Genomic DNA, 22,191 nt, shown 5'->3' with positions numbered 1-22,191 from the left:
AACCACCATATGACCCAGCATTCCCACTCCTAGGCATATACCCTGAGGAAACCAGGGTTGAAAAAGACACATGTATCCCATTGTTCACTGCAGCACTATTTGCAATAGCTAGAACATGGAAGCAACCTAGATGTCCATCGACAGATGAATGGATAAAGAAGTAGTGGTACATATACACAATGAAATATTACTCAGCCATAAAAAGGAATGCATCTGAGTCAGTTCTGATGAGGTGGATGAACCTAGAACCTACTATACAGAGTGAAGTGAGTCAGAAAGAGAAAGATAAATATTGTATTCTAATGCACATATATGGAATCTAGAAAAATGGTACTGAATTTATTCACAGGGCAGCAATGGAGAGACAGGCATAGAGAATAGACTTATGGACATGGGGAGAGGGGAGGAGAGGGTGAGAGGTATGGAAAGAGTAACATGGAACTTACATTACCATATGTAAAATAGATAGCTGAGCGGAATTTGCTGTGTGGCTCAGGAAACTCAAACAGCGGCTCTGTATCAACCTAGACGGGTGGAATGGGGCAGGAGACGGGAGGGAGGTTCAATAGGGAGGGGATATATGTGTACCTGTGCTGATTCATGTTGAGGTTTGACAGAAAACAAAATTCTGTAAAGCAATTATCCTTCAATAAAAAAATAAAAAGAGGCACTACCGGGCTGGGCCAATCAGAAAGCAGAGTGGGGCCCCTCCCCGCCGGTGAATGGAGGAGCGTGATGGGCTGGGGAGATGGCTCTGGAGCATGCACTCCTCCTCTGCACAGTTTGCAGACTGCTGTGAATCCATGCTCCTACCCTGCGCGAATCCACAAGACACTCTCCCTGCTGTCTAACCCGCTGAGCTCTGCGATGCCACTGGACCTCACCATGTGGTCTGGGCCTTTGAGCCTGCAGGAAGTCAATGAGAGGCCGCAGCACCCTCTGCGGCACGGTGGAGGTCATCGAACTGTGCAAAGTGCTGACACCCACCCAGGTTAAGAACCGGCCTACTAGCATTACATGGGATGACCTTGATCCAGGTAAATTATACACCTTGGTCTTGACAGATCCGGTGCTCCCAGCAGGAAGGACCCCAAATACAGGGAATGGCACCATTTCCTGGTGGTCAACATGAAGGGCAACGACATCAGCAGTCACAGTTCCCTCCGATTATGTGGGCTCTAGGCCTCCCAAGGGCACAGGCCTGCACCGCTGCGTCTCGCTGGTTTACGAGCATGGTGACGATCCCATTCTCGGCAACTGATCTGGAGACCACTGTGGCAAATTCAAGGTGGCCTCTTTCCGCAAAAAGTATGAGCTCTGGACCCTAGTGGCCGGCACATGTTACCAGGCTGAAAGGGACGATTATGTGCCCAAACTCTAGGAGCAGCTGTCTGGGATGTAGAGGAGTTGGACACTGTCCCAGAGTTTCCAAACAGTGTTTCAGTTTAGTGATGCATGTAGGTTTCCCCCCATCTCCCTGCCCAAGCCCTGAGCAGTCAGATTTAGATTTAGGGTGACTTTTCTTTCCTTTTGCTTGTCTTGTATAATTTTAGGGAGTGTATGTTTTGATCAAATTTGAACTCCGTTTTGGTGGGGGGATTCTTTGGTACTGTGATGGGGTTTATCAAAATGTTAATACAAGAACAACAACCCAGGCTTAAAAGAAGAAAAAAAATTCTGGTAAAAAGACCAGGTCTGCAGTATTAGAGCTTCAGAGAATCTTTGAAGAAGTGAAGTCGCTCAGTCGTGTCTGACTCTTTGTGACCCCATGGACTGTAGCCCCCCGGCTCCTCGGTCCATGGGATTTTCCAGGCATGAATACTGGAGTGGGTTGCTATTTCCTTCTCCAGGGGAATCTTCCCCGCCCAGGGATTGAACCCGGGTCTCCTGCACTGTAGGCAGACGCTTTACCGTCTGAGCCACCAAAGAATCTCTAAGGGAGGTTGAAAACAAAAAAGAGATTGATTGCCTCCACCTTTGTGAGCCTGAGCACAGAATTGTGTGTGAAAGCACCTACTGGCATGTGTTTTCATGGCCTTGTCTCACCAAGACAACCAGGGGCCGGCATGTCCACTAACCCTTAATGTCTCAGGATGGTTGCTGGGTGTCAGTGTCCCGCTCTGGCTCCTTTAAAGAGCAATACTGGAAAAAGCTCAGAGAAGTCGCTTTGCTGTTAAAGCCTGGCCATCTAGATGAGCAGCAGGGCTGGGTAAGAGGTTATCAGAAATCCAAAAGTCTGTGCTTGTTAAATTGATTCCTCTTTGGTGTAAGAAAGAAAGCCAGTCTGGAGTTGGTGAACATTATGTTAATTTTGCTGTTTGCTTATAGTTGAGCAAAAATAAAGACACTGTGTAGATGGAAAAAAAATGAAAAAAGAAAAAAGAATCAAGATGAACATTTTAAATTACTTTAAATATTTCTGACTTCAAATTTCTAATTTATGTAAATAAATTGTGTTGTTTTATACAATTTTTAATTGAGAAAGCTCATGGAGCAACTAAAAATTATAATACATCAACCAGAAGTCTATCTCTCTAGATATATATATATGCATACACACACCACTGTAGTATATATTTATAAAAATAGAATTATATTGTATATTGCTTTGTAGCCTCCTTTTTTTCTTGCAACATATTGTGACAAATTTCTCATGTCATTAAACATTATTTTTCAATGACTGCATATTAAATCTTTATATAAATTAAAAAAAAAGTACTTACAGAACAATCACAGAGATAATAGTGGGTTTGCTGCAGACCTGCTGGCTGCTGCACTTGCCACTGGAGAATGACAGGACTTTGGAGGTGGCTCATCTCTTGTTGGCTCCAGAGCCCTCAAGCAGCTAGTCTCACTGAGGGTTCATGCCCCGTGGGGGTGCCGAGAAAGTCCAGCTTTGTTGAAGACGGTGGAGTGCAGGGGAAAGGAGAGGGGATGTGAGCAACCACAGTGTCTTTTAGGTGAACTTCCCTTTTTTGTAGAGTGCTTGAGTGTGGCTGCACCCGCATCCCAGTGCCTTGGATGTGTAATAGGAACCTACATCCTAGTCATTTGCATTCCTGAACTTGACAGGATCCAGCGGGGCTGATCCTGAATGATTTGTCTTCCTTTGTGTTTGTGTCAGAACTCCAAGAGGGTGGATGGTTTGGGCTGTGCCAAGGGGAATTCAGGTTGGCGAAGTTAGTTCCTGCCACCTTTTAAATGACACCTGGTCAGCAATTACCTAAGGAAATGGAGATTGTAGCAGAAAGCTGTAGATTTTCAACAAACTCCCTTTCTTTTTTTCTTTCTTTCCTGCCCCACCCTGGCAGGACACACAGCTTGAATACATTTTTCAGTCCTCTTGGCAGTTAGGTGATAGTTTTGGCAAATGGACTGTTGATAGAAGTGATAGCTGCCATTTCTAGGCCCTGCATCTAAAATACATCCTGTGTCACGGACTTCCTTGGCGGTCCAGTGGTTAGGACTCTGTGCTCCCGAGACAGGGGGCCTGGGTTCGATCCCTGGTTGGGAAACTAAGATCCCACATGCTGCCTGGCCTAAAACAATGAAGCAAAACGAACAACCCTCCTGCATGATAGACACTCCATACTGGCTCTCTCTTGCTGTGTTGACCAGACAGATGCAGAAGACCCAGTGCAGAGCTCCAAAGTCTAGAGGGCTCCAAAGGGTTCAGGAGATAAGAGGTACAACTAAATGGAAGGTGCCTGGGTCCCTGAAGGACTCCATGGAGTAGAGCAACTCTTGCTTATCCCTCCTCCCTTGCCAGCTCAGTGTGGCCTCTGACGTTAGCAAGAAGCAGACTTTGGTTGCATTAAGCCCCTGAGATTTGGGAGTTGTTTGTGAAAGCACTGAGCCAACTCTTAACATAGCAACCTTCCAGCCTCCCTCATTGGTCCTGTCTCATCACCCTGAGCTTCCAGTTTTACTGTTAAGTACTTAGGAGACAAGGTTAAAGAGTAGGCAGAGGTCCTACTGCCGGGGAGTTGGCAGAGACACTGGGAGTTGGAGAAAGGGAGCCCTGGTGTGTTGACTCTCTGTGTTACTCGGTCACTACCATGTGCCAGGATGTGCAGGAAGTTCTTTCAGAGTGTGACTGTGGTTTTCACAATACCTGCTGTTTCCAGAAGTGCTGGCTGTGCAAGAAGAAGGCGGCCTTGTGGAAACTGGGCCCTCCTGTTCCTGCAGAAGTACTGTGTCCATGATCCTCTGAGCACTGGAGACCGTGAATGGGGACAGGCCCTGCCCATCCTGGGACATCAAGCTGCTCTCCAAGGCATGCAGGACTGGAACAGGTTCTTCTTCATTGTGGTGAAGAAATTCCAGGTTTAGGGTCAGACAGATGTAGGTTTCAAGTTTGCTTTGATATTTGACTAACTATGGACAATCTTAATATCTTCTAGTTTCATTTTTTCACATTTATTTTCTATTTATAAATCTAGAGATATACTCTGATATGCATCTATTTTATCTATGTATCTATCTATCCAATTTATTTATCTATCTAATCTTCTCTGGCGGCTCAGATGGTAACAAATCTGCCTGCAATGTGGGAGACTGGTTCCATCCCCTAGTTGGGAAGATCTTCTGGAGAAGGGAATAGCAACCCAGTTCACGTTTCTTACCCGCAGAATTCCATGGATAGAGGAACCTGGTGTGTCCATAGGGTCACAAAGAGCTGGACATGACTGAGGGCTAACACTTTCATTTTCACTTTCAATCTATATATATATACTTATATATATGTACATTATTTATCTTTATATTTTAATCTATTGGTTGTTGATCACAATAGGTAGATTTAAAAAAGGTTATTTTACACAGCCCTCAGTAGAGTGCCTAATACATGCCATGTCCTAAGTATGTTAGCTCTGTGCATGGTAGTAAATACAGTAATAATAACTGCTTTGTTAATTCATTTGGTCCTCACAATAAGCCTGTTACTTAGGTCTGTTATCAGCTCCATTTTCTAGATAAGGAAGCTGAGGCAGAGTTATATACCCTCTGCAGTTCACCTGGTTATAGAGTTAGAGCTAGTGTTCAACCCCACCCAATAAAGAGTCCCTGCTCTTAACTACTAAGATGAAAGGGAGGAAGAAGGTGACAAGGATGATGTCAGCATCATCTGGTTTACCAACCTTTCTGTAGGGGGCTTTGCCCATAGGAGGATTTCATTGTGACTGAGGTTCCTTTGCCTCTGGTTTCCATGGATCCCAGTTTGGGCAGCTGAAGCACGTTTGGATGCAAGAAAGGAGGTCTCTCTCAGTGTGCAAAGCATCTCCGCACACTGCCAGTCCTACATGTCCCAGCAATGCTGCCAAGAAACTGGCTTGGGAAAAAGAGGCAGACTGGTGCTGCCCTGTGAGGGGTATGGCTTCTCCTGCTCATGCCACCCACAGCTTCCATGAGGAAGCCCTGAGAAGGTGCCACTCCTCAGGGGCTGTTTTGGAGGACGGGAAGTCTGCCTTTACCAGCTTGCTGCTGTCCTCTGTGGATGTAACTGGAGAAGTCAAGATTTTCCTTGACTTCTACCACTGCCTGTGGCTCATGGTCCTCTTGTCCTGTAAGCAAAATAGATTCCTGCAGCAGTGCAAGCATCTCATCATCTTGGGTAAAGCCTTGCCAGGGCCTGTCCAGCACCCCTGATGGTGCCACCAACTGAGATGTTGCCAGTTCTGGCCCTCAGTGAAGGCCACGTTATGTGTGGACACAGGTGTTGATCACATGATGACCAACTACAGTAGGCCGGGGCCTGCAGGCCCATCCTAGGAGGCTCATGACCCCTGTTTGGGACGTGGTGGCTGCTTCTGTCTCAGCAGCACCCAGCACACGTGATGGTAACAGCGGTGTCCTGGGGGCTGAGCCTTACCCTCCCCTAGTGACATGGTTGTTTCAGCTGAGAAGTAGAAAATACTAGGTATATCCAAATAATCGTAACCACTGTCATAGACTGAATTGTGTCCCCACAAACTCATATATCATAAATTCACTAACTCTCCAATATGACTGTATCTGGAGATAAGAAAGTGAAGTCACTCAGTTGCATCCCAACTCTTTGTGGCCCCATGGACTGTAAACTACCAGGCTCCTTCATCTGTGGGATTTTCCAGGCAAGAATACTGGAGTGAGTTGCCATTTCCTTCTCCAGGAGATCTTCCCAACCCAGGGTTTGAACCCAGGTCTCCCGCATTGTAGGCAGACACTTTATCATCTGAGCAACCAGGGACGTGCTGGTGATAGGTTCTGGAGATAGATTCTTCACAGAATGATTAAATGAAGTCATAAGGGTAGGGACTTAGCATAGGATTAGTGATGTTGATTTGGGACACCCAAGGGCAATGATGAGAGTAGAGACCAGGCCCTGGAGGGATTCCCATGAACATCTGAGTTTTTTAAGGCAAACAGTGAGCAGATTCCAGTCTTTATGTCCTGTCTTTAGCCCCTTCCATTCATGTACTAGAAACTGTATTCAGAGGACTTACAATAGGGAGGTCTCTGAGCCAAGGGGGATCCCATCTTGCATTGGGTTATATTGTGGATGGTGTTATAGAGGATGAGAGGGGAGATGAGAGACTTACTCTCCCCACTGTGGTATCTATAGTGTCAGAGTGAAATGAGGCCCCAGGAGACCTGTAGGAGCTTCAGGTTTGGACCTCCCTGAAGAATGATCACCAAGCCAGACTTCTTCTCCCCTTGCTCCCAGCTTCCTCACTCCAGGCCTATCTCTTCAGTGGACTACCCTTTGGTTTTAAGCCCAGACAAGCACCATCATCTTTCCTTGATTTATTGTATAAACCACATGAGGGATTGGAGAGGCTTGGGCTTGAATACCACCTCTGGGAACTTCCCTGGTGGTCCAGTGGCTAAGACTTCATGCTTCCAATGCAGGGGGCCCAGGTTTGATCCCTGATATGGAACTAGATCCCACATGCCCCAACTAAGAGTTCATATGTCACAACTAAATATCCTGCATGCCACAACGAAGATCAGAGATCGTTGAGAGTGCTGCAACTAAGACCTGGTGCAGCCAAACAAATACATACAAATAAATATTTGAATACCACCTCTGTAAGCAGCTGTGTGATCTTGAGCGTGGCACTGAACCTTTCAGAACCTCAGTGTCTCTCTCTGTAAACTGGGTTACTGTGAGGATTCCAAGAAATTGAGTTCCCTCAATAGTGTGCAAACCAGCTAGCTCCATGCCTGATATGCAGGTATCCCGGGATGATACTCAGGTTGACCGGCCACAGATAGGCCACTGCCATCAAACCAGCCCATCCTGCTAACCGCTGAGAATGTCTGCAGTTCCCCACCAAAGAGCCTTCAGCCTGATCAGTATGTGATTGTCTGTGTCCTGTGGCTGTGACCATGTGGGCTTCAGGGACACCCTGGCTGTTTCCTATTTTGTCCAGACTCATCTCTCCCTCATTCCTGCCGGGTACCTGATGCTTCCTGCCTGGGGAGAGTTCTGCTGTCAAACCAGATGGCTTCCCTGCCAGTCCGGTGACTTGGAGTCAGAAACATATAGATCCTCTTTTTAATACAAGATCGGGTGGGGTTGGAAGTTAATAGGATGGGAACCCGGTCATTCTCTTCTCTCTATCACTAGTGCAGGGGCAGGGGGACTGCCGAAATATCAGGCGAGCCGCTTTCCCCCATTGTCTGAGAAGATCACAGGGAGCCCATTGCTTTTGGTGACATTCGGGGCTGGCAATTACCCAACACAATGTCCATCCACCCTCAAATTTAATACAGAAATCAGGTGTGTTGTGAAAGGGCCTGGAAAGGCTTTAATTTTCTCCTCCGTTGAAGGCTCCATGATGACTGGAGTGTCCCCGGCACAAAGGCACCGTCCATCATGTGCTTTGCTGAATACAACACTTAGCCCAGCTGTGCAGTCTTCCCAGACAGCTCAACAATGGGGCTCAATCAAGGCTCAGAACTTCTCCTCCCATCCTCTCAGACCGACTCCTGCTTCCCTCTTTCTGGGAGAAAGGAGTCCGTTGTTGGGTATTTCTCTGATGCTTGTCGTTGGCTGATGGGATGTCTCTGCTGATTCCTGTGACCCTTGACGTGGTGTTCTGTAACCTCGCAACTGAGTTTTCTTGCCAGTGTCTGGCGCGGGGCGGGGGGGTGGTCATCAGGTTGTTACCTCCTCCAGCTCTGTTTCCTCTTCTAGCAGCTGAAGTAGGAAAGCTGTTCTGTTCCTTTCAAAAATTTGGAAATTTCTGCTTAAACTGCCAATCTGTGAGACTTTGAGGCCCATTAAATCTTTCCTCCATTCTCAGAGCTGAGTAAGCTGGGGTTCAGCTCCCCAGGTATTAACTGGCAATTTAAACTTAAATGTCCCACTTAGACAAACCCACTCCACAGGGACAGACTTGCTTTGCAGGATATTGCTAGTAAATCCAGGAAGCACTGAGCTGGCATACATTTTTGACCTGGCTCAGTGGTATCTGGGGAATCATGGGAGGAGGTGCTTAAAAGAAAAGAGGCTTCACAAGGCATCCAGGTGGGTGACGTTTGATCTGTTATCAAAATGGTGCACTTTTGGCAGGAGTTGTCACAACTCAGGTGAACTTGGCTGCAGGGCAGTCTGGGTCAGAGCTAGCAGACTGTGGAGCTAGAAGAAGCTGGTACTGGGGCTTGGAGAACTCACTGAGCTTCAGGGCAATTCCCTAAAATCAGGTTGCTGGTTGTCCACCATGCAGACATTCAAAGGGACGTGGGGACTCTGGTCTGACGCTATGGAAGCATCTGAGTCAGATGGTATGCCCAGTATCATGTTGCAGATATTCCTTATCTATATTCAAAAAGACTGCAATAAAAAAGGCTGGTTGCCTACAGGAATATATTTGAAACAAAACCAAAAGCCTTATAATTCTTGATATTTCATGTTCAACGTATGAAAAGTATGGTAACCCAAAACAGTACTATAATTAAAAAGTATTCTGAAATCATATAAATCCAGATATATTATATACATTTTTATCTGTCTACCACAATACCCGAACTTCCCAGATGGCGCTAGTGGTAAAGAACCTGCTTGTCAATGCAGGAGACGCAGGAGACATGGGTTTGATTCCTGAGTGAGGAAGATTCCCTGGAGTAGGAAAGGGCAACCCACTCCAGTATTCTTGCCCGGGGTATTCCATGGACAGAGGAACCTGGCTGACTGCAGTCCATGGGGTTGCAAAGAGACAAGACTGAAATGACTTCACACACACCATGATAAGTTACATGCAAGTAAGATGCCAGCAGAGAGTTCAAGGGAGGCAGACTCCAGCTCAGGCAGGTGAAAGGCATCAACAGCTCAACCTGATGTTGTCAAAGATATGAAGGCTAGAATTTTTCCAAGCTAGAATTCAGGAAAATCATGTCAGATGGACTGAGACCTCAAGGTGCAGAGCAGCTCTAGGACACGCGGGATTCCCTGCAACAACAACCCCCAAACCCCGCTGTACTGATAAGCCAATACCTTGGGTATCACTTCCCTGAGGCTTTGCAAGATTGATGCTGCAGGCCGAAGAGGTACCAGATAGGCTGAATCTGGCAAAAGATAAAGCTGTCTCTTTTACATAGAAGGAAAAATCTAAATGGCTGGTTGGTCGTTTACTGAAGAATAATCTCATAATGTCACAAATGAATGTAATTATAGCATTTTATATGTGTTGCTGGCACTCAGAATGGGATTTGTGGCATAGATTAATAGTCCTTAGAAGCTAATGCTTTTTCTTACCATTGACTTTCCCTTTTACATTTCTGCTGCTTTCTCTGGTCACACTTAATTCTACTTCCTGTGCTAAATTTATCTCTTTCTACCCTATTTTACCTTTATTTTTACCTTCTGTTCTGATTATTGCGGCATAACAAAGAGCCTGAAAACTTAGTGACTTAAGATAGCCATTTGAATTTGCTTTTGGATTTCATTGATCAGAATTTGGAAAGAAAGGGTTTTCTCTTCCCCATAATGTCTGGGAAGACTCGAGTGGTTGGGAATGATTTAAATGATTAGACTTATCTGGAAACTTCTTCACTTGCAAGCCTGCTGCTTCTGCTGGAATGGCAGGAAGGTTGGGCTCAGCTTACTCATCTGGAGAATCTGCATGGAACCCATCCAACATGGCAACTTAGAGCATGGACATTATGACCCAGGCTTCCCAGGTGGCTCAGTGGAAAAGAATCTGCCTGCCAATGAAGGAGATGCAGGAGATGCAGGTTTGACTGCTGGGTCAGGAAGGTCCCCTGGAGAAGGAAATGGCAACCCACTCCAGTATTTTTGCCTGGGAAATCCCGTGAACAGAGGAGCCTGGCGGGCTATAGTCCATGGGGTCACAAAGAGTCAGACACGACTGAGCACGCATGCATGCGTGCATTATGACCCAGCTTTGAAAGTCCCACAACATGCTTTCTGCCATACTCTCTTGGTTGAATTGGCCACATGCCTGCTAAGTTCAAGGGAAGTGAAGACAGAGAGGAATATCCCCAAATTCGAGGCTGTGATTTCAGGTCACCATAACCTCTGTACTTTGCATTTGTTTGACTGTTGCTGCTGATAACCCTTGGCCTGGTTTTTTTCTTCTTATTCTGCTCAAGCAGGCTGCCACCCTACTTAGGTAGCTCTCTCTCTCTCTCTGTTGTCTGTCTGAGCCTATCTGTTCATTTTTTACAGTTTGTTCTTGCTGCATGGCTGTGGGGATGGGGTTATTCTTTATCTTTCCCTCAGGAAAACCTGTCAGTTGGCTGAGTTTGCAGCTCACCAAACCAGGAAGATCATTCACAGTGAAGCATTATTCTTGGCGTTTCCAAGATACTTCTGGTTTCTTTTCTTCTCCCACTGGTTTTATCAAAGGTCATACTTTTATAGGAAATAGAGATGACAGAATAAATCATTGTCTTAAGTGTCTCAACTTTTCCTGGACTCCAGTAGCTCTTGTCCATGGAAGGCCACACAACTTGAGATATTTATCATACACAGTAATATATTTTTCCTCTAATTGTTGAAAAGTATGCTGGTCTGGTCTCCTAGACTATATTCAGAATGAGTGAGAGAACAAGTGTTGTAGTTTGCTTATACCCACTTGACCAACCTTGTTGTTGGCAAAGCAGTCCACCTAAAACTGAATAGGTATAAATTCAAAAGGTCCTGCTCAAGCTTACTCCAGTGTGATTCAGTTTTTCTGTTTGATTTGTCTGATTAGCCCAACAAAGTAAGTATTACAGCCTAGGTGCAAATGAGTGACTGCCAAAGGAATCCATCAGTCCCTTTTCGAAAGGGACATTCACATGTCCCTTTGTGATTTTATGATTTATGACATTATTTGGGGACATGGTCTTCTCTGTTATAGGGAGAAAGTAAAGCACACAGGACTTGGGGTTGAAGGCAGGGATTGAATCCCAACTCTGCCACTAATAGTGCTATGACCTTGGTCAGTCACGTCCTCATTCTGAAATCTAGTCTCTTTAGCTATAAAATGGTAGTAACACAACCTAGTATTTAGAATTAGGACTAAATAGTGCCAATTTGTTATGGCAAGAGTGAAATGAAAGAGTTTATAGGAGTGTTTGCAAAATGCAGTGATAAAGTTTGCAATTGTTCATTGGTAGTTTAAGTCAGTGCTGTTAACTCAAGGAGCCAAGCTGGTGATTTGAATGACTGAAAAAGCTGGATCTAAAAAAAGGATTGGTGCTGCAAGTACCATGTCAACATGTGATGACATTTCATAGAAATACACACACACACACCCCCCTGGGGAAATCTAACAAAGATCAGTAGACTGTATAAATGTGAATATCCTGGTTGTGATATTTTACCATAATTTTGCAAGATGTTACCAGTGAAGGAAGCTGAGTAAAGTGGGGATGTATCTGTAGTAATTTTTCAAGTCCATATGAACCTATAACTATCTCAAAATAAAATGTTAATGGCAAAAAAAGAACTGATGCTATGTTGTAAGATGCAGAGCTGTTCTCATTTGTTTTCCAAAATTTTTGTGAGCATTCAGGCCTGGAATCAAAATCTTTATCTAAAAACTGAGAAAAGTCAATCCAGTTAGAATATATTATGGATTGCCTTAGAAATGAGCCTCAACTATGACCTGTGGATAGGACTCAGGCTTTGTAAGAGGTTAAAATTTTTTCCTGTGCTGTGGGAAGATTGGACAACTTTTTTCCTTGATTTCTCACAAGTCAATTTAGTTCTTCCTCCTTCAGAACTCCTGAGATATAGGACTCTATTTCTGAAAAGCAAATCGTGCATTATCTGTTATCTCAAGATATCTTGGTTTGGACAAGTTACAGGAGTCCCCTTTCCTTTTGAAAGCTGGAAACCACTCCACTGGGAGAAGGAGGCACAAAGAAACAATTTCCTACCAAATTCTTATTAAAGAAATAGCTTTTCCATCTTCTGCTCCTATTGAAGGCAGTAGCAGGATTTCAGTTTGGAAACCTCTGTAGCTCAGTGGAACCAAGAATTGAAAGTAATTCATGGATTCATCTAAGGGATTGGATTGAGGTAGACCCAATCATTTTTGGCACATAGATGCTTTATTTTACCTGCGGTTTATAGCAAATGCTACACTGTTGTTCACAGACTAAAAAAAAAAAAAAATTGTACACATGTCGCTTTATTTCTTCTTTTGTCACATGACTTCCCTCACAAAATAAACCTTTCTGACAATGAGAGCTGGTGGTGGCAGGCAGGTGAGAGAGTGGACACTAACAGAAAAATCACAAACTTGATTTTACATGATTTTATTTGTTCTACTTTGGCATTGTTTAGCTCTGTCAGAAGCTAGAAGGAAACAATTTTTGGTATTTATTGAGCACCTACTATGTGCTAAGGGTGGTGCTATTTATTAACAGGACTAGAAGCCAAGTCACAAATCCTTAGATGAGGTGATTTACAGATTAGGAAATGTTTTCCACTGCATCATCTCACCTGGTTCTCAAAAAATCCCTGTCAGGTAGAAATTATTACTAGTCATGATTTTATGACATTTTATGAGAGAGACAGAATCTTAGATAGGTTAAAAGAATGCCTTATATTAAGGCTGTTGTCAAGAACAGAGCTTGAGCTGTATGTAACTTACAATCTAATTTCAACCCCTACCATCTTTCTCTGGTAGTATGTGACAGGATCCTATCTTCCAAGGAAATGTCAAACACATATTAAAATGTGCAAGCTTTCTCTCTGTTGTTCCTCCCCACCCCCACCCCATCTCTCTCTCTCTCTCTCACACACACACACAAACATGTACACACAGGACATAGACTGAGATATCAGAGAAGTCTTAACCTCAAAATGGTTGTGCATTCCACGAAGTTGCTTTAGGGCCCAAAACTCATGTGTTTCTGTGTAAGTTGTCACATTGCTTACACACGTGATTACCAAGGTATGCAGAGATGGCTGGGTAGGCTTTTTTTTTTTTTTTGGGGTAGGCTTTTTTTATGTATTCCAGGCAGCAGAAGAGATTTAAAATAAAACTCTTTCATTTTGAGATTTTTGTCAATCTTTACATTTTAATAATTGTATTTTACACAAGAAATTCATTTTTACTTGGGAAACATTAAATCATGGAAATCAGCAAAAGGAATGATGAAACACCCCCACCATACATAAAACTAAAATGACCAAGCACATCCTAAATATACTTCAAAGTTTAACTTTGGTGAAGAGGTTTCCAGAATTTATTCCCCTTCCTTCCTTCCCTTTCATCTGCAAAACTGGCATCACCTAAACAACTTATGATTCCATAATCCCTATTACATAACAATATATTTTGGACACCTTATGGGTGTATAATAGTTGATTAAATCCCCTCTTCTAGGACAGTTTGATTGTTTCAAATTTTTCTCATTAAGAATGGTGTGGGTTACAAAATAATAATTTTTTTTTCATAGTTAATATCAAAATTGTTCTAAGGAAGGAAAGTATCTTCACTTGGGATAATATTTTGCCAGTCATCAAGGCTGGAAAATAAAACCTATCCTCTACAAGCAGGAAGTCTGAGAAAACTGCTCAAGTCTGAAGGAGGATATATTCTCCAGTTCCCACTTCAGATGTGGCCGAGGAGAATATCTGGCGGGCAGAGGCTAGGAGCCACAGAATGATGGAAAAGAGAGCTACTCCTAGAGGACAGAATCAGAGCTTTTCACCTCATCCCACTCTCTAGACATCACAGTGTCTACCCAGTTGGAATTCAGAATTGCCATGAACTAGTGATTCTTTGTTTCCCATTCTTCAGCATTCTGAATGGGAGTATTTATTGCAGTGAATCTGCCCCTGTCCTGGTGCTGTATGATGGATGCATGTGGAAGCAAATAATTTGTCATTTTTGCTCTGGATCAAGAAGAGCTAGGACTGATGGAGAAACTGATCTTGAGCCTAGGATTTGATTTGACTTTGGTGACATTATATTACTTGATGTTTTCTCCCTTGGGGAGCAGGTAGTTCTGTAGTTTTTTATTTGTTTTCTGGGTTGTTTGTTATTGTGGAAGAGGAATTTGTTGAATTCTTGATGACAAGAAAAATAGATTGTGGTAGATTCCAATGCTCATGCATACTTGGTTCTTTTTTCTTCCTGAATGCTTAGGAAGACCTTTCTCAGCTCCCTTGTGGTTAGGTAGGGTTATGTACTTAGCTCTATAGCCAGCAGGTTTTGGGTACAAATGAAGTGTTTCACTTATGGTCAAGGAATTTTAGATCAAGTATCACTTTTCCATGCTTTATTGTCTCCTGGTGTAGTGATTCAGGAAGACATGCAATGATTTTTTTGATGTGGCATCAAAAGATCATGGAACCTCTGTTAATCTGGGATAATTATTAAATTAATCTGTTAATTTTGTTGGTTTTGCAAATGTGGTTTATCTTGGAAAAGCCATCACCTATATTACAGCTTTTAAGGGTCCTTAAAAAAGTTCATGTGCTTGCTAAATTGTTTCAGTCATGTCTGACTTTGTGTGACCCTATGGACTGTAGCCTACCAGACTCCTCTGTCCATGGGATTTCTCAGGCAAGAATACAGGAGTGGGTTAATATGCCCTCCTCCAGGGGATCTTTCCAACCCAAGGATTGAACCTGCGTCTCTTACATCTCTTGCATTGACAGGCAAGTTCTTTACCACTAGCACCACCTGGGAAGCCTGAAAGCTCACACTTACGTACATTTGCTGCATGGTGGATACTGTCTCCTTGGCATCTGAGGTCCTGGGTTCACAGTGAAGAGGCAGATGGAGGGATCAGGCCCCCAAGCACCAGGTGATGGCCATGGCTACCTGCCAGCTTTATCCTGAGTTTCTTTGTGGAGGGAAAAGTGAAAGTGAAAGTCGCTGAGTTGTGTTCAACTCTTTGCAACACCATGGACAATGCAGTCCATGGAATTCTCCAGATCAGAATACTGGAGAGGGTAGCCTTTCCCTTCTCCAGGGAATCTTCCCAACACAGGGATTGAACCCAGGTCTCCTCCATTGCAGGTGGATTCTTTACCAACTGAGCTATCAGGAAAGCCCTGGTAAACCCCTCACCAATGCATGTTGTCTGTGTATAATTAATAAAGAACCTCACTTCCTTTTGTTAAATCATTGAGATCTGTTTCTGTAGCATACTTTGATCTATCCTGATTAAAGCACATAAAGTATTATTAAGCTTTTATAATGTAACTATATCTCTCAAGTTTTCCATTTGTATTTTAATTTTGTTTATGATAAAGTCAGTAGAATTGCAAAGATTTTTATAACTTTAAGTCTAAAATCTCCTATGATTCAGCAAACCTACATGGAAGATCAGAAATATTTAGAGCCTGAGATTTGGAGTTTGATTTTTGTCTCTTTTGTTTATTATGTGTGTAAACTTTGCAAGGCAGTAAGGCACAAAATTGTTCATTGCAGCAGTGTTTATAACACTGAAAATTTAACTGGCGTAAGTGGCTATGGGGTTAAATACATTAGAGTATGATAGGATAATATGTAGCCATTAAAACTATGTGGTATGGTTACATCTACTTGCCTGGAAAGATGTTCTAGATATATTGCTAGGTTAGAAATTACACATTTTTTAATAACCCAGGAGTCAAAGAAGAAATTTCAAGGGAAATTAAAAATATTTCTCACTGATGATAATGAAAATACAACATATTAAAACTTGTTAAGTGAAGGTAAAGATATGCTTAGAAAGTTACAGTTTTAAATACTTAGAAAAAAGAAAAGTTTAAAATTGTTTATCTAATATTCTGACCTATAAAAGAAGAACCAGTATACAAATCTCTTTATGTTCTTAATATTCTCTCTTTAGATTACCTCATTCAATTCTATTCCTTTAAATACCATCTACCTCTTTCATTGATGTAGCTCTGATCTCTTTCCTTAACTTCAGGAAATCTAAATTCCTAACTGACATGTTCTCTTAGACATATAGTAGTCTAAAAGTCAACATATCTGAAACACTAAGACTGGACATGGCCAAATAAGTTAAGTATGTAAGGAAGTAAATACTAATAATTAGTAATACTAACTATAATAAACTACAGACTATCAAGTTAAAAAAAAATGAGAATTGACCTTGAATTGGTAACCTTGAGAAGAGATGTTTCATTGGAGCAATGGGGGAAAAGGATTAATGTATAACAAGTTTAAGAAGAAATGGAGAACTCTTGAGATTTGTTCCAAAGAGGAACAGAAGAATGGGGTTGGTGTCTGAAGGGGAAAATGGGAAGGTTTTTTTTTTTTTTTTTAAGAATTACAATACATTTTAGCTGATAAAAATGACCCAGTAGGTTTGGAGGTGAACGCTTGAGGAGTTTCTCTTCTGAAGGCTTCTGTTTTCACCTTGAAAGGAGAAACAGGGTCATCCGTGAAGAGTAAGAGGAAAAGAGATACAGGAATTTGGAGGGGAGTGGAAAAGCATTTCCTGTTTTTTAAACGCTGAAAGTTTTCACGTCTGTGGTGATTGTTTTTGATTAATTTGCTCAGACTTTGTGGAGGACCTTTGGTTCAGTGTTGGGATATGAGATTGCTCTTATGAAAGATTGTATGTGACACTGATCAATTGACAGTTTAGGCTTGAGAAGGTCAAAGAGGACAGCTAGATGGTCTGTGGATATTAATGTTTGCTTTTTAAATGGGGTGCTCATTTGGCTTTTTGGTGAAGGCAGCAAGCCCTGGAAAGCTATCCCATGGGAAGAAAGATTTCTACTTTTCTCAGGCCTTTGTAAAGATGACTAAAAGAATTAGTTGACAATAGTGACCCACAATTGTAGGATGTGACACAATTGTAGGATTGTAGGATGTGACCCAGTTGTGGGATGTGGCACAATTGTATGATTCTAGGATGTGACCTACATCCCTGATTATTCATGGTAGAGTTACAAAATAATCTCAAGTATTTTTGCTTCTGATGACCTGGGCCTATGCCGCCTTGACTTTGTGTCTTAGTTTGGGCTAAACCATAGCCTGGGTGGCTTAAAAACAATAGACATTTATTTCTCGCAGTTGTGGAGACTGGGCATCTGAGATCAGAGTGCCAACATGTTTAGGTTCTTCTATCCTTCCGTGGAGCAGTCTGTCTTGTGGCTCTTATAAGGTCACAGATGGGTTTCATACACAAATCATCTTAGAAAGCAAGCAATACTTTAGCCCACCTTTGGAGATCTATAATGCACACTTGAATATTAAAAGTTTGGTGGAGTCCTGCTGAAAAGAAACCTATTAAATATGTTTCCAGCCAGTGTTCACCAGATTTATTTCACCTGTGTTTTAAAGCATGCCATCTATTAGCATCCCATAGGGGTTGGATGTGGTGGAAATTGTTATGGAAGATGCTGGGCTGCAAGGAGTCTCTCACGCTTCTGAACTCCTATAGTATGTTCTCTCTCTCCCTGTAAGATAGTTTGCTCTTTCTACTTTGTACAGATGTACATAATTAGGACCCATCACAAAGCTGGGTGTTCCTTGAAGGCAGGGCTGAAGGTGAAATCGGGTTTATCTTTGGTGTCCAACCTTGGGAGCAAGGGATCCCCAAATATAAGGTGAAAAGTGAATGGATGCTAAGGGCATTTCTGGAGAGAGCTCTAAGTCACCACCACCTTTAAGGCCACCTTCCTTTCATATCTTTAAAAAATTTTTTATTAGGGTAAAATTATAATTGATTTATAATGTTGTGTTACATCAGACATACAGCAAACTAAATCAGCTATACATATACATCTTCTCTTTTCAGATTCTTTCCCCATATAGGTCATTATGGAGTATTGAGTATTTACTGGTGCTCTACAGTAGGGCCTTATTATCTATTTTATATATAGTAGCTGTGTATATGTCAATCCCAATCTCCCAGTTTATCCCCTTCTTTCCTCCTAGTAATTATGTTTATTTTCTACATCTGTGACCCTATTTCTGTTTTGTAGATAAGTTCATTTATGCCCCTTTTTAATTCTCTGATAGCTCAGTTGGCAAAGAATCTGCTGTAATGCAGGATATCCCGGTTCAATTCCTGGGTTGGGAAGATCTGCTGGAGAAGGGATAGGCTACCCACTGCAGTATTCTTGGTCTTCCCTTGTGGCTCAGCTGGTAAAGAATCCAACCACAATGCAGGAGACCTGGGTTCGGTCCCTGGGTTGGGAAGATTGCCTGGAGAAGGGAAAGGCTACCCACTCCAGTATTCTGGTCTAGAGAATTCCATGGACTATATAGTCCATGGAGTCACAGAGTCAGACACAACTGAGCGACTTTTGCTTTATACCCCTTTTTAGACTCCACATCTAAGTGATAACAGATATCTTTCTCTGTGTTATAAGGTGCCAAACACCACCTGGTAAGATCAGTGAGGTGTTACTATCCTCATTTTGTGGCAAAGAACTTGGAAACTTACAGGGGTTAAGTAACATTTTTGTTATTATGCAGCAGATAAATTGTAGAATGCTAGAATTTAGATCCTTTTACTTCTTTCCTTTATCCTATTCTACTGTGTCTCTGTTCAACAAATTCTCAACTCTTCTTCTGATCATGCCATTCCTGCTCTTTATGGGGGGGAAATGATGCCAAAAAAAATTGCATCCCTGCCATAATGAGCTCATTCCTTTTAGTGACTGAAACTGATTTTGAGTAAAGTCTGATCTCCCCCAAATTTGATGGGAGAAGTGGAAAACTTAGAAAGAAAATTCCATATTTGCATCGGGAATTTTTGTTACAGTGATGGAGAAATTTTTAGTGGCAATAGAATTTCTCAGTCCAGCATTTTCCTTTGAGGCATCTATTGCAGAGGCCACTGGATTGTCCAGAGCTCAACTCGGACAACTCTTATTTTTTCAGGAACCACTACTGACATCTCATGCAAAATGGAAGGAGTGGGGGCGGATTTTCAATACTTGTTCAATTTGCTCAGATCTTGGTGATTAAATGGCCTTTTGTCAGATAATTAAGATCATATCCCCAGATGCAGATATTCAAAGGGCTTGGTTATAAATAGCATTTATTTAATATGAACAGGTCCTGATCCCTTTGTCTGTCCAGGATCACTCAATAAGACTCCTCTTTCAAAATGGATTTAGCTCACAGACTGTTTTATCACCTGCCTTCATCTTGGACCAAAGTGAGAAGAAGGCAAAATGTTTTTGTGTGTGTTTGAATTTGTCCTCTCCTAATAAGAATAGGGAAACAGTCCAGCCATCCTGACCGCTTTTATCACTTTGCTCACAGCTTTTATGCCAGTTGTAAAAGGGACACTGACAGCTGGAGCACTAAAGTTTTTATCCTCACGTTTTATCCACTTCATGGATAAAAAAGCCTCCAGAGATTCACTTTGCAGGGTGGAACATGGACTTAAACTTGTACCGAGAGTGGGATGAAGTTTAGCCGGTGTTTGTGCTGTTTATGAGAGTGGTTCATTTCACCTTGGGCTTTGTGACCTCTCTACAGCCATTGTTGCTCTGACATTAGACATTGAGGACAACCTAGTTGTGGTCAGTTTCTGATTAAAAGCCAGCCACTTCACCATCGGCCTCTTCTCACAGCACCAACTACACAGACTCAAAGCAGTGTCTGTCTGGGGCTAGTTATTCTGGGAATGGCTTTTCTAGGGTGACGGATGCTCTGTGTTTTAAAATAACTGAATAAACAGTCCTGTTTCATTTGGGAGCTCTCAACCATGGAGTTTTTTTTTTTTTTTCATTTATTTTTATTAGTTGGAGGCTCATTTCTTCACAACATTGCAGTGGGTTTTGTCATACATTGACATGAATCAGCCATGGAGTTACATGTGTTCCCCATTCCGATCCCCCCTCCCACCTCCCTCTCCACCCGATTCCTCTGGGTCTTCCCAGTGCACCAGGCCGGAGCACTTGTCTCATGCATCCCACCTGGGCTGGTGATCTGTTTCACCATAGATAGTATACATGCTGTTCTTTTGAAATATCCCACCCTCACATTCTCCCACAGAGTTCAAAAGTCTGTTCTGTATTTCTGTGTCTCTTTTTCTGTTTTGCATATAGGGTTATCATTACCTTCTTTCTAAATTCCATATATATGTGTTAGTATGCTGTAATGTTCTTTATCTTTCTGGCTTACTTCACTCTGTATAAGGGGCTCCAGTTTCATCCATCTCATTAGGACTGATTCAAATGAATTCTTTTTAACGGCTGAGTAATATTCCATGGTGTATATGTACCACAGCTTCCTTATCCATTCATCTGCTGATGGGCATCTAGGTTGCTTCCATGTCCTGGCTATTATAAACAGTGCTGCGATGAACATTGGGGTGCACGTGTCTCTTTCAGATCTGGTTTCCTCAGTGTGTATGCCCAGAAGTGGGATTGCTGGGTCATATGGCAGTTCTATTTCCAGTTTTTTAAGAAATCTCCACACTGTTTTCCATAGCGGCTGTACTAGTTTGCATTCCCACCAACAGTGTAAGAGGGTTCCCTTTTCTCCACAGCCTCTCCAGCATTTATTGCTTGTAGACTTTTGGATAGCAGCCATCCTGACTGGTGTGTAATGGTACCTCATTGTGGTTTTGATTTGCATTTCTCTGATAATGAGTGATGTTGAGCATCTTTTCATGTGTTTGTTAGCCATCTGTATGTCTTCTTTGGAGAAATGTCTGTTTAGTTCTTTGGCCCACTTCTTGATTGGGTCATTTATTTTTCTGGAATTGAGCTTCAAGAGTTGCTTGTATATTTTTGAGATTAATCCTTTGTCTGTTTCTTCATTTGCTATTATTTTCTCCCAATCTGAGGGCTGTCTTTTCACCTTACTTATAGTTTCCTTTGTAGTGCAAAAGCTTTTAAGTCTCATTAGGTCCCATTTGTTTATTTTTGCTTTTATTTCCAATATTCTGGGGAAGTGTTTTTTTTTTTTTTTAATCATTTAGTAGATACTTTCCTATTCACCTAATGTGGATCTACTCCATTTTCTTTGGAATTTTTTTATATAGCTTTTTCCCCTTCAAATAGCTGTCATTTTGAGTTGCTTTAAATTCACATTGTGGAGATCTGTTTACAGCTAAGCGAGCCTCCTTCCTTCTTTCCAGCTCTGTATAAATAATCATATACATCCATCAAGTCTCAGCTAAAATGTTTCCCTCTCAATGAAGGCTCCTGCATCTTCCTAGGTTTTTTTTTTTTTTTAATTTTTATTTATTTATTTATTTTTTTGGTCATACATTGATATGAATCAACCATAGATTTACACGTATTCCCCATCCCGATCCCCCCTCCCACCTCCCTCTCCACCCGATTCCTCTGGGTCTTCCCAGTGCACCAGGCCCGAGCACTTGTCTCATGCATCCCACCTGGGCTGGTGATCTGTTTCACCATAAATAGTATACATGCTGTTCTTTTGAAATATCCCACCCTCACATTCTCCCACAGAGTTCAAAAGTCTGTTCTGTATTTCTGTGTCTCTTTTTCCATTTTGCATATAGGGTTATCGTTACCTTCTTTCTAAATTCCATATATATGTGTTAGTATGCTGTAATGTTCTTTATCTTTCTGGCTTACTTCACTCTGTATAAGGGGCTCCAGTTTCATCCATCTCATTAGGACTGATTCAAATGAATTCTTTTTAACGGCTGAGTAATATTCCATGGTGTATATGTACCACAGCTTCCTTATCCATTCATCTGCTGATGGGCATTTAGGTTGCTTCCATGTCCTGGCTATTATAAACAGTGCTGCGATGAACATTGGGGTGCATGTGTCTC

General features: G+C 42.3%; 1 pseudogene; it reads left to right on the top strand.

Annotated features, from left to right (window-relative positions):
* Positions 1–867: 867 nt before the first annotated feature.
* Positions 868–1,402, top strand: LOC122708521 (annotated as a pseudogene).
* Positions 1,403–22,191: the final 20,789 nt, after the last annotated feature.

This window comes from Cervus elaphus, chromosome 15, assembly GCF_910594005.1.
Source record: "Cervus elaphus chromosome 15, mCerEla1.1, whole genome shotgun sequence".
Taxonomy (NCBI): domain Eukaryota; kingdom Metazoa; phylum Chordata; class Mammalia; order Artiodactyla; family Cervidae; genus Cervus; species Cervus elaphus.
Note: the sequence above shows the minus strand (reverse complement) of the source record. Positions and strands in the feature narration are given on the sequence as shown.